Source organism: Phymastichus coffea, unplaced genomic scaffold (genome assembly GCF_024137745.1).
Source record: "Phymastichus coffea isolate CEN01 unplaced genomic scaffold, Cenicafe_Pcof_1.1 PCOF00063, whole genome shotgun sequence".
Taxonomy (NCBI): domain Eukaryota; kingdom Metazoa; phylum Arthropoda; class Insecta; order Hymenoptera; family Eulophidae; genus Phymastichus; species Phymastichus coffea.
The window spans coordinates 995,005-1,009,986 of NW_026706874.1; the positions used below are offsets into that span (position 1 = coordinate 995,005).

The window sequence follows — 14,982 nt, forward strand, 5'->3', positions numbered from 1 at the left end:
GTAATTGATAAAGTACCGACGCTCGTTTTCTCGCTAATCAAGCAACAAAAGTTTCAATTACCGTACAACACGAATATTAAATTCATTTAATCGTAAGTTATCAAGGAAAAAGTTCATGCTTACCTACCATCCCGAAGCTACTGAAAAATAAATGCTGTTTACCGGAATACGCATATAATTATCATTAGTAGATAATTTTTCCCCGTGAAAAACCTCGTATAGGGACTTTGGTACATACGAGCTTATCTTTTGGCGCGTCAAAGAGAGGAGGCTTCTTTACGATTATATCCCTTAGAGAAACGATGAATCGCTTTGGCATTCCGGTTTTGCCTTTGCGTATACGCGGAAGCAAAATCCAGCCATCAGATTATTATTACGTACGTGTATGTATGTGCGACGGAAGACTTTTCATTTCCGTGGGATATGCATGAAAAAAATTAATGTAACGAATTTATCGAATATATAAGATTTGATTAATGAAACCGATTTTTCTTGGGCGATTACATTGTGAGAGGTCATTGAACTTATCACATATGTAAATACGTATCCCTTATGAGTGAAAAAAGACTTTTCTTGCGTCGGAAACGACGCCTCTCTTTTACTCGAAGGCCATACAAACCTTTCGAAATAAATGCCATAATACAATCACAATTGGAACGTTTTATTTTCTCTCTTGTTCTCTCTTTCGATCGCCGAAACGCATTTACGTGATTACAATACGAGCGCACCTTCGATCTTCTCTCTGTCTCTCCCACAGCCCAGTTCCGATCATAAAAAGAACAGCATCAGAGTTTATATCGAGACGGTATCATCAAAAGCAATTTTTACAAAAGTAATAATGAGGAATTCCATAAAGAAAGTATCGCGATTCAGCAGCGAATCGTTGAATTTTCATAGTATTCGATGTTAGCGCTCCGAGTTGTTTGATTTTATTATTCTACGGGATATTCGGAACCTAAATATAGATAGGAAGATCAAGTAGTACGTGTGGTTGTGACGCCTTCGTTTTGCTTAAAGCAGTATGACGTTGGGTCACTCTCTCAGGTACGTCTGAGGCAGACGTTATCTCAGGTGCTCTGTTTGGTTTGTGCAACGACGCTTTAACCGGGACGAGCAAATTGGAGAGAAGTGCTTCTACTTTCGCGAATTCCGATAGTTTTGATTACTCTACTACAAGACTTCCAGCGAGCACCGTGACTCAATGGAATTGGATCTTGTGTGTAAATATCTCAGACCTTGCTGATATATTCACATCAAAGAAAGATTTTTTTTTGTTTAAGATGGCAGAATATTCGGACCATTAAGTTAAACTTAAGACCATTCGGTTAAGCTAAGGAATAAATAGCGAAAGAAGAAAAAATAGAAGAAAAAAAAAATTGTAGTGAATTTCAAATTTATTTTTCTTTATTAGATGCACAGATTCCTTTTGCGCTGGTACAAATTTAGATTTTTACTAGAGATTACAGTAGCCGGAAGACTGAGTTTTCCCGCTCGCGCGCCCTTTTAAACCCCAGGTGGTTAGGAGAAAAATCCCTCTTTCGACCTCCAAAATTGAGAGGAGTGGAAATCACAGCAGTTCTCTAATTGGCTGAGATCTTTCCACTTTTCTCTTATGTTTTTCGGGTCCTAATTGGTGCGGAAGCGTGGAGAAAGCCGAGGGCGTGAGCCTAATCTCGAGGGATTGCTCTATAGGTATCAGTTTTTCCTCTATTTTCTAAATTAATATTAACTTACAATTATATTATATAAAATTTTTATATAAAATTTATTATATAAATTTATTATATAAATTATATAAAATTTTTATGGTTCAAGTAGCTAGGTTTTTTCTTTTATTATTTTTAATTAATATCTATGAATAAATGTAAAAATTTAAGTTTTCTTGGCTTGTTATTTGATATATACAATTTTAATTAACATTTTTTTGTCATCAATGCCGCGAATTAATTGTGTGCATTAATATTATAGTTTGTGCCAAAACCATTTAGATAGATATTGATATTTATTCAGACTTCAGTCTGATTTTACACGTGGATTAAAATACTCTTGTAACGGTATTTTGGTTTATTTTGTGTTCTAAATTTCGATTCCTGCAGGACTTTGAAAACTGAAAATTAATGAAACTACAAATGGTGTGGTGTCAAACAGAACTCGGTTTACAAAATATTTTGAACGGCATATAGAATTGGTATTAGAATTGATATTGAAAGAAAAATCATGAAAAATCGTGTCCATCGAAATTGATTGTAGCACTATAAGTGAAATTGTAGGTGTCGCAACGATTGCAAGCGACAAACCTGAAGATTGTTAGGTGGGCGACGCTGCACATAAATCAATAAGATCTGAAGATCAAAGACTTTCGACATGGAAATTGGGTGAAACCGTAATATGAAAATGCATTGTTGAATTGTGATACTGCTTTCGTGGAATTCCCCTGGCACGCAATTCGTGTTTTAGTAGAAATCGAGGTTAGAACCACCGAAAATACACGCGTCTTTTGTCACTCTCTTGAGCCATGCTTGAGCCACGCACATAAGAATGACGTTAATAGAGTGGAGTTTAAAATGAGGCGGTCGGATATAGGTAGAAGAGTGAAACTGATGTTCAATGTCCCGTGCGTAATTTCTTGTTTTTTTCGGCGGAGGCCGCGCCAAGCGAATTTGCACTTTCCTATAGAACCTTTCAACGACTATATTCCCGTGTTTACCCAGTGGCCTCTTGGCATATACACGAACTCCCGAGCGTCATTAAAGAAGCGCGAAGGCCGTCGATTATGATCTTTTCTCCTTCGACCACCATTGTTTGCTAAATAGGTGGGGGACAGAGGATTTCGCTACTGCTGCTGCGTTTTTGTTATAATCCACGCTGCTGTTGTGTCGCCAGATCTCTTTAGCGATATCACTTTTTCCTTGTTCTCGCAGGCTCCAATGATTTATCGTTATATTGTATGATAAGCGTATTCTGAATATGTTATGAGCATTATAGCTTTGCCATTTTGTGCTAAACGAGCGCCACGCTCTCCAAACGCTATCTAATCCACTCGTTGCGTATCGCTTGGTATCACTTGTTGCAAAATATTATACGCACGATAAGAGCGCCAAAGAGTTTTATGTATTGGAGCTGCGCGTAAAACAAAGGCTTTATCGATTTTCAAATGCAGACTCGACCAGACCTGCGATTGAAAATTATCGTGGCGCGACATAAATAAAAGGCAGACAAAACGTTTATTCCCCCAGGAGATGCTATAGGACCTGAAGAAATCATCTGCTCACCTGTACGCTGCTCGTAACTCTGTATTAAAAGTGAAAGCTTCGCCATCGGAAAATGCGACACTCGCGCGCGCATCGCGCTAAACCATAAAGACGTATTACGCTTTCTAGGGGAAGAGGTGCAACTTCTATTTTCGAAAAATTTTCCACAATGCAAGAAATATCATCGTCGTTTCCTGCTCGGTAATCCAATGGAATCCTTATCTAATCGCACATCGATTTCGCTTCATCACCTTCGCGCGATGTATCGAACACACGTGTAATTACCAATACGCGCACCGATCAATAAAATTTCCAGGACAAAAATATCGAATCGAATTACAAATCGACACCTTCAGTGAAAGTGACATACGCGTATACATACACGCGGAAACCGAAAGTGATGATTAACGTTCTCTCTCTCTCTCGCGCTTTTGTGGATTTTATACATAAACACGGAAGGAAAATTGAATTATAGTTTCATCGCGGAAGCCCAACAATGTACCACGATGGAGAAAGGTGTTTCGCCATTGTTTAATTACGTTTTCCTTGGATAACACTCCTGATTGAACGAATTCCTGGGACAATCGCTGCAATATCGATTTATCAATGCGATAGAGGGAAATGAAAGTCATAAAATTCTGTGATTTGCGAATATAACACAAACGAGTTTAGCGAAAACGTTTCGGGTGAAATTTCGCGTTGCGAGATTATTGAGTATGGATTCAACGGCAGCTTGTACCTTTTCTTTAATTGTATCGAGATGTTATCTCTTTTGTTGTCTTAAGTGCAGCTGAGAATTTGCGAGAGTTAAATTTTTTTTCTGTATCGTAAAGTGAAAAATGAAATAATCACGAGGCAATTTGTGACTCCTTGTACCGCACTACTATCTTTCAATACGAAGATACGTTCCAAAATTATTATTGAGACGCGCAAATCATTTCAGCCATTTGATGCATAATTCTTGCTATGGATCATCATTCAAGAATCAATGTCCAAGTCAGACGCGAAGATCGTTTAAAAAACCATAATCGTTAGCGTCACTTGAGAAAGCTTCGGGTGCTCACCATGCGCTCGTGTGCCAAATAAACGCCATTGAAAAAAGTGTGAAATGCGCTTTTAAAGAAGACGAATGTCCTTCGCAAACCGAGCGCCACTCTGTCGCGTGCTCGTGATCCCGAAACTCGTTTTTCAGAGTTTACACGCTCGCGCGCCCAACGATCGATAAAAGAAAATATTTTTGCGCGCTTTAATTGGATTTATTGTAGCTCGTTATTAATTTAATTTTCATTGCGTGAAATATGCGACGGTTTTTTGGTCAAACGAATTCTTACGCGCCAACAAAGTTTCAATCATTCATTGCTATCATGAATAAATTGAAATGCTTTGTATGAACACGAATTTGGAAAATAATAAATTTTTTGTTTTTCACAACCGACTGCATTAGAAAAAAACTCGGTTACTTGGAAACAAGGCGAAACACCGGAATGTCTCGAAGCAATTAGATTCAATCCATACTATTAAAATTTATTTTTATTTACCTCATCTCCCTAGTGTGTCCACTACCGCCAGTTTTCAAAAAGACAGACGAATCACCAGCAAAAACCAGAGCCATGAACGAGAATGCAACAGTCGATAATTGTATCGAAACTAATTTCATTTTGCGTTGTAGCTGTAATTTATTTAAAAAATCGACGATTACAATTGAATTCGAGCATAGTAATGTTGGGCAATCCATTTAGCTATCCATTAATTAATTCTTTAAATAATGTGGCTTTTAAAATCCCGAAGTTGAACTGGATTGTTATTGGTAGGTAGGCGTATTCATATATACTGATACTAGGCATTCTCTGTTTCTGTTGAACCGGAAAATATCACCTATTACACGTGTTAGTAATATAAGAAATTGCTAATTTATTTAGGATATTATAGTTATCTATGTTTGACGGAAAACGATTGTAGTATCGTCTGGCACAAGTTAGTACACATTGAATGTTTGTTCTCAATTCCGTTTCATTGCAATATTATCTCAATGCTACAAATTATTTGTACAAATATTCCTTTATGAACATGATATATAGAGAGCTTGGTAACATTGCTTAATTATTATCTTTCTGAATTGAAAAATACGTACAAGCTATTTGTAAGTTAATAGCCTACATATTCATTTGAATGAATGTCTTACTTGCAAACGTATAATCACAGCAGAAAATAACTCAATCGAGCATGTATCAGTCACATTAAAGCTCGACATAAAATTTCGTTGCGATTCATATATCGCGGGCGACGTCAGCGTGCCAATTATAGCGAGTAAAATGATGGTTGCGCAATACACTCGCACGCATTATTTTGTATATATTTATCATCGACAAAAAAGAAAACAGTAACCAGCTTGCCCACAACACGTGTACCGAAAATTGAAAAAAGTAAATCTCGCACACGATTAAATTTTTATACAGCAAGTGTCAACGAAAATGAAATCGATTTTGTAGGAATCAAGTATGAGTTATGACGGCAAAAATAAATAAAATAATCAAATTGACACTCTTGACGACAGAATAGGATGAAGGTTTTTTATAAGAGGGCTTTTAGAACTTGAACTGAGGAACTAATATATATGTTTGTATGGATGTATGTATTTATTGCAGTTTGGTAGTTGACTTGAGAAAAATATAACCATGTAATATTGTTCTAAATACGTTTATTTTACTCATCAGTCGAATGCAAACGATATCTGTCGAGATTATTTTCACTATCTTTTTACATAATCTGTATACGAACCTGAATGGGATTTCTACAGTTAACTAGACAGAATCTGTGCTAAAATCCGTATATAATATAAATAATAAAACCTTTCTTCCTATCAATTTTAATTTATGCATCGCTTTGACAATGCTTTTCAAGATAATAGAATCCCTTTACGCCTGTGATTGCTTTATATAAATAATAGTTTACTGACTTGATACAAAAAGCATGAGATGGTACGACCATTACAAACTATTGCTTTTGTCATGCTCTTTGGTCAATTAAAAAGAGTAATGATAAGACAGAAACAATTCAATTAAGCACACGTCGATCACTTTAACGCTCGACTTGAAGCTTCATCGCAAAACATATAATATCGCGGGCGACCTCGTCATGTTAATAAAAGTGTGCAAAACGATAATATTATGCAATTAACTCGTATACGTATTTTGCGCACGAACAGGGGAAAAAAGAGCGAGGAATCGGGTTACCGTGATACTCGTACCGAAAATTGAAAAAGGTGTCAAAAGTGATCGTGTCCGCCGTGAAACTTGCAGCAGCAGGTGGAATTGGATTTTTATACAACGAAAGAAATAACCGTCCAAAAAATGAGATCGGTCTCGCGGGAATCGTGGATATGGGTTATAACGGCGACCGAAGGCGAAAGAAATAAAGGGAGCAAGCGATCGAAGTTACGAGCTTGTTTAATGTTCATTTGCTGAAATCACGAGAAATAGAGGTACTTAATCAAGTTTTTTGTTTTAATGGGGCTATGAATTCTGATCGACTTGAACGCTGAGCATTATTACACTTTTTTTATTGCAGGTTCAAATTATAGATGGTTGTTGAGAGACTGCGCTCGCTTTATTTGATGCTGTCATCAGTCAGTCCATGTTCTTTCGAAAATTATATAAATAATGTTGGAGCTCGTTAAATAAACTAAATACCGCGCGAACATCACCCGTAGTTTTTATTATACTTTTAGATAATCAACATTTTTTGAAAAATATGTCAAATGAGCTTAAATTCTTGGAAACAAATAAATATATTCACAAAGTTTGCAAGAAAAATACATTGAACAAATTTTTCCAGTTTTTGCAGAATATTTTGTTTCTATGTTATAGCATTCGTTTGTAATGTAACTCATGCTTATTAGCTTATAAGCATTATACGTTTGTTAGCTTACAGGGATGGATGGGAAATTAAATGCATATATTTATAAAAATTCCAATGCAAAAAAATAACTAATCTCAGTAACGTTGAAAAAAAAGCCAAGTAAAAGATTAATGATACCCGTCCAAAGCGAAATCCTCCCGCAGAGAGCTCTCACAAAACACAAGTCGGGCGTCAAACTCATCAGAAACGAAGCCGCAAATGGAAGTATCGGCAAACAAAAAGAAGACGAATAAAAGAGACGATTTCGTCCGCCCCTTAAATTGCTCGTCGTGAATGATTTTTCTTGCGCCTCTCGATTCGCTCGTGAAAGTCGCGAGCGGTCCTTTTCAGTGTGTAATATAACAGTCGCACACACGCGAGCCAGATTGGTTTTTAATGAACAAGAAAGGCAAAGCGCGCGCGCTCGCAAAAATACGATTTCCGTACGTCTTCATTTTCGATCGATAAGTTATATTCACGCCTGTAGCTATGCTATCCAACGGAAAAAAGATACTCGATATTTTTTACGGGAAGACCTCGGAGGGATTGGAACCCTCGATCTCCTAATTACTGGACAGGCGTTTTAACCGACTCAGCCACGACGCCACATATTTTCTCAACGATACGCGGATACTCAAAATTTGGATTCATGGACGGATAGTAATCGTTACGGAAATATCTCGATCGGTCGACCTTGATTTGGCCTCCACCAACGAGTTTATTCGTGTGCCTACAGTGTAACATCTCTTTTGAGCGGCTTATCGCTGTTGAGAATCGCTGGAGAAAGCTTCCAGTGTAAGCGTAATTTTCTGCGACTCTACGCCATATAATCCCATTTTCACAACGTTGGTTTCTGTAATACAAAATCACAATTAAAAATTGTCATACAAGTGAATGAATCAAGTTCTCTCTTGGCTTCTTTGTACGGTATAATTCTTTTTGATGAAAAACAACTTTTGCTTTATGCTGCTCTCTGTTTCTTTGTGTTTCCTATTTTTCTTTTTTTTAAAGTTTCGGTAATTCACTATAAAAATCAGACATTGTGCTGCAAGCCAAGGAATGTTTTTCTCTTTCGCTTAAAAGAAACAATTCCTTTTCGTTATCCGAATGTAGGTATGCGTACTTGTCGGTGTATTTCGTATGAATATTATCAATAAATCGATTTCCACACGGCGAAATCGTTCGTGTATATGCTCTATATTCTATAAAGAGTGGTAGGAATTATTTACGCGAATTTATTAAAAAAGACAAATTAATAATATTTACCTGTTCGTTAATAATTTTTTTAAATTTACTTTGAAAATTTTGTCATTTTGTTTTTCTCAAATTTGAAAAACTTGAATTGGAATCGGTCCTTGTAATATTAATAGTAGAATTTTTTAACTTTTCCTACACAACAATTACAAAACTATATAAGGCATGTAAAATTTACCGCAGATATTTTCTCGATCAATCACATCGTAGTCCCTCTTTGGCGCATCGTCAAAATCATTTCAGCGATAGATATAAATCAGAGGTATCGCAGAGTAGACAAAAGTGAAAATTCAAATTCCCTCGACTCATCTTCCCTCCCACCCCCTTCCATATTACCTCCCCCGCGGTGTGACGCGATATTACTTCCGCGTATAGCTAGACGGGCACCACGCTGAGATTTTATATAATCGATATATATATGCATCCTGCACTCGCGATTTTTTTTTCTTCACATGCTTCGCTGGAGAGATCGTTGCATTCTGGCAGGTGCGAACAGTTAATGGATCAGCCAACCTCTTGTATTTTTTGAATGATAAATTAGCAAATCCTGATACGATATTACATTATGCAACAACTTCATTCTATTAAAATAAAAGAAAAGTTTATCGAAACAGAAAAATGTTTGATATTTCTAGACAGGTATTTTAATTAACCAAGCCGTGGTGCCTTATATTTTTTGTTTTTTATAAAACAGCAAAGAAACAACAGAAAATTAAATACAAAACATGGCTTTCTTCAAATGGAATGCCACACATCATAAGAACATTATGGTACTAATATTGAAAGGTCTGCAAATTTCTCAAAACAAAAAATATTTTATTATTTGAGAAAAAAAAATGTGTACAAATATTATTATTCAAATTTTCAGGGATTGGTATTGAAGGTAGAAAATTATTTGGACGAATAAATAACAAAAATTGAAGTGATTCCACTTAAAATAAGAAATTGTGGCTCATTTATTTCTTTAATTGAGAACATTGACGATGAAGAACATAAAGTAAGACATTCATTGTAGCGTACTTTGAATAATGCTCATCTTCATAAAATTTACTATACAGTTACTTCATCAAACGAAAATAAAATCACACTGACCACAAGAAACTATAGAACATTATCGAAGCTTTTACAAGTATAATGTGAACCTTGTAACTGAAAATGTATTGGCTGCATACAACTGTAAACGGATGCACAATCGTGACCGATAGCAAACAAAAAAATATCTGTCACATAAGAACCAATAATGACACTCTCAATAAGAGCTCTAATCCGGCATGAAAACGATTAAAATACAACACAGCGTTGCATATGAAGGTGCCGCACACGCACGCATACACAGGCACACAGTTAAAAAGAAACTTTCGTATTTACACCGTGTGCTTCCGAGTCTTTTGAAGGTGCAATATTGCAAGGCGACAATGCTGCGAATGGATGAGTAATCGACTCTCAAGAGCCTTACGTAAGCCTTATCCCGTTATATTGCCAGTCTGAAAAGCCAAGTGTATGCCAGGAATTTTGCCGAAAAAAAAAGAAAAGAAACTACGATTAATTTTCATATACAATCTCTTTCACTCTGAAATTCAGATGGAAATGTTTATCATTGATTTGAAAGCCAATGCGCGTGTGCCTGTAAGAACTTTACAATTTGACAAGTCTGCGTTTAAGGCTAACATGTATTTTTTTAGTGAAAGTACACTGAGTGAGTAATCCTGTATGGTAATTTGTATCAATCTAACGTGCGAAATTAATGAGCGCGGCGGAAAAAATGGATAATCGTAGCTTACCATTACACTGCGTAATTAATTTGTCTTTTATCAAAATCAATTAGAAATTTCAGTGAAATGAAATGAAATTCAATGCATAAATAGAATAATCTTACTCTTACAAGTGAATGGAAAGAAATGACTCGAGAAAAAATAACACAAGCACGGCATCGTAAAGTTATAAGAAACCACACAAAGCTGCAACAATTCAACAAGCCAATCGGGTAGAGAAATGTTATGCAACGTTCGGCGCCGATCGATTACGCGCGAAAATGTCTTCATTCGTCGTCGGGCGTACGTTCGTACATACGTACGCAATGAATTAAAGTTGGCGGGAAAGTTCGGTAACGGAAAATTATCAGCGACGTGAGATCGAGAAGAAAAAAAAAAGCCGAAAAGAAACACAAGCTCGGCATTATAAATTGCATGCTGTACGCGTCGCTGATTCAATTAGTGCGTCGTTTACTTTTACAATGTTGGTAAAGAGAGTTATACCCTCGTAACGATTACCGAATAGTTTTGCTTCGATTGCCATCTATGTTAACTGGCTGAATTTATGGATTGTAACGGATTCAACGTATAGGTGTGTCTTTTATTTTCTTTATTGTGTATGATGCAACGGTTTTGCACTATAATGAAAATTATATTTTCGAAATAAGACATTTTCTTTGTAAAAATTTGATGCAACGGAAGTAAAATACACCGAGAATATTGACGAAAATCAGAAGAAATAAGTTCTGTCGTTAAATGAAGAATTCTTCGAGGAATAAATTCGAGCAATAATAGTTTGTATTATTTTTAAGAAAAGTTTTTAACTCGAAATAAGAAATGTTGGTTCGTTCGTTTCGCAGATAACAGTGACATTCGAAAATGCATTAAAAGCAAGAATTTGTTCGACAGTGCAACATTCGTGTGAGTTTTTGAGGCTTTATCAATTTTTTCGACGATAAAATCGCTATCATTCTCTCACTGTATGAGTTACAACAAAGTCTTAAGTAGCATTGAAAGCATATCAACCTATACTAAATTCGAAACTTGATTATTGCTTTTATCAAATAAATTTGATCTCGCAGCGCGGCAAGAGAGAAAAGTGTGCATTGAAAACGCCCGATAATTGGTCGATAAAACCTCACACACTCAGGAAAGTTTCTACTATACGCACGATTAAATAAATAAGCGACAAAAGACATATCATCGACGCGTTTAATAAATTACAGGCCACTTAGAAGGAGGAGGGTCTGTAACACCCGTATGCCAAGTATTTTTTCAACAGTTTGCGGAAAAGGTTAATTGACGCAAACGTATACGCATGCACAAACTTTCATCAGCTTCGAGAAAGTCGCCCAATTTCCTTGGAAGAAAATTGGAAAATGTCCATGTGCGCGCGGCGCAGCCTGTCTTACAGATTTTATCCATCGTGATGATGATTGGAGTAGTCGTCTACGCGCAGCTGTACTTTTATGTGTTTTGTTAATTGAATAAATGTTTGAAAGATTTGATGGGCTTTCGCCAATTTTCTTTTCTCGTTTACGACCCTGCGCACAGTGCCAAATATGGCAGAGTGAAAATGCGTAGCTCTGTGCCAATACTTCTCAGCAAAATAAAAAAACCAATCGTATCAATGATTCCCGGTATAATTTTTCACACGCGAACGTGTAACAATAAAATACACTTAAACATATCAGATGTTACAGTATTTGCCTAACTGCAACTCGATAAGCAAACTAGAGATAAATCGCAAATCTAGTGAAAAGCACTTCGATGCCCCTCGACTCTTTCAATGCGCCTATTCTATTGTTTTACGTTTGATGGAATTACTGCATTAGCGGTCTACTTGATGCTGACGCGATACGGTACTTTTGGAATTGGATCACTGATGCGAGAGAGAGAGAGAGAGAGAGAGAGAGAGAGAGAGAGAGAGAGAGAAAGAGAAGTCGTTTATCTTTTTTTACTTCGGACATTCACGCATTTTATGGAATACTTTCATCTGCATTTTTCGAATTCCATGAAAAAAATTTCGAACCTTGTTTTTTGATCATAAATTGTTATCGCACGACAAAAATTTATGATTTTTCCTTCCAACAACAATAATCTCGGAACATGATCGTCTCTCTCTCTCTCCCACCTTACAGGAAAAACGGCCGATTGATCGCAGGTCGTAAATACTTTCTCCGCGGCGATGCAGCAGAGAGCAGTACTAGAGAAAGGATGTGTCTGATCGAGAACAGCGGCACAGCACGGACACCCGCGCAGATGTATACATATAGTGAAAGGTCTCCAAGGCGGGTGCGGCACATCTCATAAATTAGTGCGATGAACGCTCGAGATTACAATTTTCGCGGGGTCATATTGCCGCGCGCGCACGATGGGCGGACATCGATAAAAATCGATTTTTGTCTTAATTTACGAAGGTTCTAGTTTTTTTTACACGACTTGAAATTCATGCAGTTAACCGTACATATAGTTTTAGATCTGATGTTTAACTAGATTATTTTACTACTATTTTTAGTATGTGGGTTTGTAGTTTCAAAAGTGGTTGTGATTGTCTCATTGAGGTATAATTTGTAGCAAACGATCAGCTTGGATTAGCTAAGTTACTAATTACCTATTCACTTTGAAGATTTCATTTATTCCTCGAATAAATAAAATCGAATGATTGAACTAAGATATTTTAATATCAATAATTGTAATATTTAATTAAATTTATTTAAAAGTTTGTGCAAATAAAAAAATTAATTAAATGAAAAAAAACAAGGTCCCACCGAGATTTGAACTCGGATCGCTGGATTCAGAGTCCAGAGTGCTAACCATTACACCATGGGACCCTCGAGATTGCTACCCCTATTTTCTGAATCCCAGAATCAAGGTGGTCTATTTTCAAGAACTTGTTACGAACTATTAAAAAGTTGTTATATAATTACAAATGCAGTTTTCATTTCATAAATCAATACGATGGAATTCATTTTTATATTTTTGATATCGAACATTACTTGGAGTATGTAATGCGAATAAAACGAACTGTAACATTAAGTTATAGTTCATTTCAATAACGAGAGAATGATTATATGGTAATTGTAACAGGTCATTAAAAAAATAAAAAACAAGTTCATAAAATAAATATAGATTTTGAGCATAATATAAAAGCCAAAGTAGGTTATCGTTTTAAAAGCGATTTCTTTTTACTAAATAAGAAAATAATTATTTATGTACATCTTATCAATTTATGTATAATATTCAATTTACTAAAAATAGCCAATAATTCCATAACATTGTTGACAATTCATACCAGTTATGAATAGTGAAGTCGATTCGATATTGTAGTCGATATTACAATTTTATTCTACTACGTGTATAAATAATATCAATTTGATTGATTTAATTATTCATAATGTTCAGAATATTAATTTTTCAGTCTACAAGAAATCTATAGAACTCTGTCTTATCGATATAATCAATAGTATCATCTATTCAAATTCTGAAGTGCTTTCATTTTGTTAGATAATTTAATAATAATTAAACAGCCGAAATTCAAATGATTTTTCAAAATAATAAGCCGTTTAGAAATGAATGAAGAAAAAGTACAAGCTAGCAAGTATATGATCATTTTGTATCCGTTACTTTTTCCACTCATATAGACGCTAAAACCAGTCTTGCTACCGGTGTTCACTCGAATCTCTTGTATAATTTGTCTATCTGATTTAAACCGCAAGTCGGCTGTGACGTTAACGGCAAGTGAGTCGCTTGTTTTAAGACGACAATTAATAGATAATTTGTCATATTAGTAACTCCGTCTTTTCGTAACTTTTTATTTCTCATAAAGCGCCTCTTAACATTAATTATATGCTATAAGTCAGTGCTTACGATAAAATTAATTATGGCTGGGTATTGTAATCATTAAGGTAATAAAACAGAAATTCTTATTAGACGTTTTCTTACATTAGATTTACTAAATAGCCGTATTTTAAAATTGAAGAAAACTAGTAATTGGAAAACTAGCAAAGTATTCTTTGGTATGTTGTATTGACAACGTTATGATACTAAATGAAAAACATTAGTAAATTTTACAACTATCCATTTTTAACACCTTTCTGTTCACTGTTGCTTTAACGATTTGATTACTTTATAGATGAGTTAGTGAATTTCAATGTTAATAATGTACATACATAATATTGAGTTTGTGTGTGCCCATTGCCTTTTAATTAATTGTTTTATGCATTTATAGATTTTCTATAATATGGCTTATAGTAATGTACAAAGTAATAATTATATATAATTAATATAAATTATTATTTATTAATATAAATATGAACGAACAACAGAAATTAGTGTATCGATTACGGTAGAACTCTATCATACCGACACGGATACGATGATTCACATGATTATACATATAGTAATTAGGCGTTTCAATCAATTGTTTAAATAATTGGATAAATTATATTTCCTGTACGCTATCGTATTAATAAATAAATCAATTTTATATATACAATTTTAAAAAAGTTTTTCAAAAAGAAGGTCCCACCGAGATTTGAACTCGGATCGCTGGATTCAAAGTCCAGAGTGCTAACCATTACACCATGGGACCGCGTGGTTCATCTTTAATCAATGTTCATAGGCCATCGTACATTATATACATCCTCATTTTTTAGCCTATGCCACATTCTACCCTAATCTTTGCGAAGCAATTCATATTATTGCGTATCAGACATGTCCGTACGTTCGTTTTGACGAAAAACTTCATTTTTGTGTGCCAATAATTTTTAATCTTCAATAACCACGGTCTCAAATTACTGGTTTCATGAGTGACAAGTAAAAAACAT

At 35.3% G+C, this 14,982-nt stretch overlaps 2 non-coding genes across 2 annotated transcripts; both read right to left on the reverse strand.

Annotated features, from left to right (window-relative positions):
* Nucleotides 1–12,915: 12,915 nt before the first annotated feature.
* On the reverse strand, nucleotides 12,916–12,987 carry Trnaq-cug (transfer RNA glutamine (anticodon CUG)). Its single transcript has one exon. It is a non-coding gene; the product is annotated as a tRNA-Gln (tRNA).
* A 1,688-nt stretch (nucleotides 12,988–14,675) lies between these two features.
* Trnaq-uug (transfer RNA glutamine (anticodon UUG)) lies at nucleotides 14,676–14,747 on the reverse strand. Its single transcript has one exon. It is a non-coding gene; the product is annotated as a tRNA-Gln (tRNA).
* Between the last annotated feature and the right edge of the window lie 235 nt (nucleotides 14,748–14,982).